This window comes from Tachyglossus aculeatus, chromosome 14, assembly GCF_015852505.1.
Source record: "Tachyglossus aculeatus isolate mTacAcu1 chromosome 14, mTacAcu1.pri, whole genome shotgun sequence".
Lineage (NCBI taxonomy): Eukaryota > Metazoa > Chordata > Mammalia > Monotremata > Tachyglossidae > Tachyglossus > Tachyglossus aculeatus.
In genome coordinates, this window is record NC_052079.1 from 17,448,068 (window position 1) to 17,453,063 (window position 4,996).

A 4,996-nucleotide genomic window follows, 5' to 3' on the forward strand; every position below is an offset into this window, starting at 1 on the left:
GGGAGGGAGGAGGGAGGGTGATAGCTTGTCAATCTACAAATTAGAAGCTGGTGACATCCTCCTGCCTCGAGTACACCGCTCATACCCCCAAATTATAACCCTTCTGGGGAGCAGAGCCAGCTGCCAGTGGATCGAGGGACGCAGGAAAGACAAAAAAAAAATATCCATTTTATTCCATACAGATGTAGATGGGCTTACGGAACCCAGGCAGCCAAGGGGATAGAGAGGGGAGGAGGAGAGGAGGGGGCCAGACCGTGCCATTTCCGTTGGTAGGATTGGGGGGGGGAAACCATTCTGCATCTTCCCACTTTAGAATTTGCTGCTAGTCCTCTCCCCCCGCTATTGTGCTCAGCCAGGAGGGATGGAGGACATAGAGTAGTGACACATACATGCAGATAGACACACACACACCCCACTGCTTCTGTCCCTGTACCCCGCTCCCCCATGGGCACGCCCCTCGGTGGGAAAGAGATTCTGTACTCTTGAAGCCAGAGCAGGCCCGAGAACTCCCAACGGACCAGAGCGGGAGTAAGTCGCACTGACTATAGAATTAAGGGCCCCGGCACGACTTCACGCCCGGTCTTGAGGTCCACGGAGTACAGGCACAGGACTCTAGACCCCCGTTTCCAGAAACCTTTACCCCTCCGAAGTGGGGCAGCCCCTCTCGCCCTGCTCCTGTCCCAGCCCTCGCTCTCACACAAGAAACAGACACACACACACACACACCACACACCTCCATCGCCTCCTAGAGTTGCAAGAGACTGATTTGGCACCCATGATGCAGGGTTTGACCCTTGACTCCTAAAAGAAATGGCATTGTCTGGAAGGAGGGGATACAGTTGTGGGTTGGGGGGCCGGGGGGTGGGGGAGCGGTGGCCAGGGGGCAGCAGCCCAGTGCCAACCAATTCCCTCATGGTGGGGCCGGCGCAATCAATCTAGGAGTGTCCATAACACCAGGTGAGTAGCTGGTCAGTCCTCCACTGTCCACGGGGTCGGGTGGTCCGGTTTGGGGCTGTGCTGTGGCTTTCCTGGGGACAGATGTGACCGTCGGTTGGCCGACGAGGTGGGCCGCAGCCCGGCCAGGGGGAGAGAGCCAGTCAAACACAGTTGGGCGTGGGGAAGGCTTGGATGGGTCTCCAGTGGGGAGCCAATTCCTCCAGCCTGGGAGCAGGAAGTTGGATGTTGGGTAGGAGCCTGGTCAGGGGTCACTGCCGAGCCCAGAGGGACTCAGTCACTACTCCGGTTTGTGGACTATAAGGATGCAGTGGCGTGTGTGTGTGTGTGTGTGTGTGTGTAGTGGGGGATAAGGTTCCCCTCACTATACCCTCTCAAGCACTTCGTGGCCTGCTCTAGACTTAAGTGCACTATAAAGCCCATCGATTCCTTCCACTTGCCCGAAACAGAACCCAGACAGCCCCAAGCTTAAGGCATAAAACTCACCGTTCTGTCCAGTCCTGTCTGCACCAACACGTCCTTGGGAGGCGGGGTTGGACCAGGGGGCAGGGTCTTCCAGGATGCACCTGGGGCTCAGGCTCCTTCCTTGGCCCTAAGGAGAAGTCTTGTCAGGTCTCAGGTCGGGGGGGCTGCAGCCCCAGCCCCATCCCTGCCCCCCATGCTGCAGCTGGACTGTCCCCTGCAGGCTCACTCACCCCAGAAGTGAGAGCGAGCACAAGAGGAAAAGAGGAAGCGAGTAAGAGAGAGAAAGAGCGAGAGCCCGAGTAAGAGCCAGAGATGAGGGGCGACCCCTCCGACACAACAGAGCAGCTGCCATTCACACACCCTGCAGGGGAGGCCCTGGCTGGCTTTGTCACCCCAAGGCAGGACACCCCAGGCAGTCTGGGTTTCCCCCAGAGTCACAGGCCCTGCAGACCCCACCCCCCAATTCCCCAGGGGCTTACCTTTGAACAGGATTGTCCAGGAGGCAGAAACAAGCTGGGCTTCTGCCCTTTCTCTCAGGCAGCCAAGTCCCTGAACACTTACTTATCCAGTGCCACGCTGGTCCTTCACCCCTGCTCCACAGGAGGCCGGATTGGGGCAGCTGACCCCAAATTTGGCCTAGCGCTAGACCACACCCCCTCAAGCACCCTCTTTGGCAAATGATTTAGGAGACACAGAACCTGCCCACTGGGAGCTCACAATCTAAGTCAGTCAGTCAGTTCTTCGCATTGGAGCACTTCCCATGTGCAGAACACTCTGCTAACCCTTTGGCACATACTACAATAGAACAATGCAACAAACATGCCACAACAAGGGGACGCAATGACTTTGGAACAACATGGGGAGAATGCTTCAGAGAGGTCAGCGTTACATAGCACACATTGCCCCTGCTCTCAGGAAGCTTCTGATCTACGTGACAGGCATTAAAATTGAGTTTTATGCAGGTGGAACGGCATAGACACTGTCAGTACATGAAGTTGTACATGCTGAACCCATGATAAGCTTGAATCGGCATGAAAAACAAGTAAATCAGTAGGTAGAGTGAAGGGTGGCAGTATTGCATTAAGACAGCAAGAGTGTTTATCGTACGCCATTTGACGGAGCACTGTACAAAGAGCACGATGGGCGTGAGAGGCCTCAGTCAGTCAATCGTACCTGCCCAGCACTTACTGCAGAGCACAATATAACCATCAGACAGATTCTCTGTCCACTGTGACCTTACCATCCAGAAGGGGAGACAGACTTTAATAGGAATAAATTACGTCCATTTACGTAGGAGCCGTGACAAGTGGGTGGAAGAGTCAATTGGAAATATTCTGTAGACTAGATGCCAACTCAAGGAGAGATGTGCACATCGTAACTCCGTCTCCCAGGCGCGCATCTATTAAGTACTCAACGAATACTGTTGGAGACGCGGCCTCTGCTCTTACAACCGCGCTTGTGTCGGCGGTGCTCTGGGTCAGGCCGGCGCATTTATTGAGCACGCAGTACTGTATTAAGCATTTTGGAGAGCACAATGGAACAGACATTCCCCACCCACAACCAGTTTACAGTCTACTCCACATGGGTGGGGCTACTCACTTCTGGGCTTTTGTGGGGCTCTCATGGAGTCCCACAGCGGCATAATGGGAGACTTGTATCTCAGGGTACAGGAATTGCGAAGCCCAAAAAGAGTCTCCCGACGGCGAGCTGCGGTCGGCGCAATCTGCCCTCGAGGGCTGCGTGACGGCGCTGCCACCCCATCCCTTCCCCATCGGCGGGTCTCGGTTCCCGTCCCCGGGGGGACTCACATTCTGACGCTCCAGGACCGACTCACGGCGCTGAATTCAGTGAGGAGAGTGGAGAGCGGAGGGCAAGTTTTCCGTGGATGGGGGCTGGAGAGGCACCCCATTTTGGATAATGGGGCAGGGGGGTTGCACAATCCCTGCAGAAACTGTGTCTGGAATCCAGCACATTCCAGGCACAAAGTCCTGTGTTGAGGTTGTGGAAGGTCACTCGCTTGGATGACTTTATGGTCAAGTAGGTAACACCAGCTAACTGGGGCCCGGCAAGAGCACAGGAAGAGAGCTCAATGACAGAGACAAAGACACACAGAGACACTGAGCATGCACCCCCATGCACCCCATGGTTTCAGCCCCATCAAAACCCTCACCTCTAGATCCAGAGCAGCAATCATCTCCCTAAAAAACAAATGAACTTCATTGCATCACAACCCCTCAACCTCCTCCGCTCCAGAGAACCAAATCAGAGGCTCGGCTACCAACACTGTTAACCACACACATCAGTGTCCAATCTGACAGCACTTGGAACACATATTAAGTACCTACCAAACACCATCATCTCATCAACAGAGTGGACAAGGAAATGCTATCCAACACATTATTCTCCTACCACCCTCAGCCCTCTCCACTACATACACATCATTAATCCAACTGACAATGACTATCCAGCCCTAGTCTCCTGCCTGCCCTGCTACACACACAACTCCAGCTTTCTTCACCACCCCCTCCCCTTCCTTGGATAATTCAGTGCAGGCGATATCACTTATCCCAACCCTAGATTATCAACTCCACCGCTATCACTACCTAGCTTGTATCTACTCCAGTGCTTAGTACAGTGCTTGGCATATAGTAAGTATTTAACAAGCACCATTATTTTTTATCAATAATACAAAATCAATCGTATTTATGGAGCACTTACTGTAGGCAGAGCACTGTCAAGCACTGGGGTGAGTACAAACTCCCAACTGCAGCCCCCTTCACCAGGGTACCGCCGGCACCACCACTATGTCAGTTATCCCCAGTGCGGGTCTCCTTTCTTCACTCCTTTCATTCTAACCCTGAGCCCAGCCCATTCCTCAACCCCCTCAATCACCATAATGAATTAAAAATCCCTAATATCCCAAACCTAAGCATCCAACTCCCCTCACAAGCCACTCCCTAACATCAGTTAGCCCAGCATTAAGTTACCCCCAAAAGGCATCAGGCCAAGTCACTTCGGATCCATCAAAACCAAACCATTTGTCCTACCCGCCTCAGCACCACCACGACCACCGGTGTATGAGGTAGGTAGAGAAAGCCAACTTTGGGGGGCTCTTAATCCAATATATCAACTACCACAACTGAAGAAAAGATAAGCTAATCATAGGGCCATTACAGGCCCTCCTCACCAGAATGCCAGAGGAACACACTCTGTCTTCTCTCCTCAGCCTCCTTCTCTTCTCAACAGGTAAAACCCACAGGCCTTACCTCTGGGACATTAAAGGAGCGGCACCCTTGCCCCTTGACTGGAGAGACTAATGGAGAGACTGGGTTTTCAAGAGGCGGGGCTGTAGGAGCAAGGAAAAAAAAAGAGGCAGAAGGCTATTAAGGAGAAGGGCATTTGCAGCTGCTCAGCGTTAAAAGGATCTGGAAAACCGTCCTTAATTACAGACACCTGCAACCCATTCAAATACTCTTCGAGGATAGGGTCTAATTCTCATCCAGAGCTTTTCCAGTGCCTAGTACAGCGCTTTGCACCAAGGAGGTTATTCAATAAACAAGAATAAACGAGCAAATGA

At 53.1% G+C, this 4,996-nt stretch overlaps 1 long non-coding RNA gene across 3 annotated transcripts; it reads right to left on the reverse strand.

Annotated features, from left to right (window-relative positions):
- Positions 1-628: 628 nt before the first annotated feature.
- Positions 629-4,701, reverse strand: LOC119936986. Of its 3 annotated transcripts, none has more exons than XR_005453895.1 (4): positions 4,607-4,701; positions 3,590-3,617; positions 1,441-1,546; positions 629-1,028 (listed from the first exon to the last, which is right to left on the reverse strand). It is a non-coding gene; the product is annotated as an uncharacterized LOC119936986 (long non-coding RNA). The 3 variants fall into 3 exon arrangements; XR_005453894.1 differs by lacking the exon at positions 629-1,028 and adding an exon at positions 1,041-1,161; XR_005453896.1 differs by lacking the exons at positions 629-1,028; positions 3,590-3,617; positions 4,607-4,701 and adding exons at positions 1,039-1,161; positions 1,899-2,155.
- Positions 4,702-4,996: the final 295 nt, after the last annotated feature.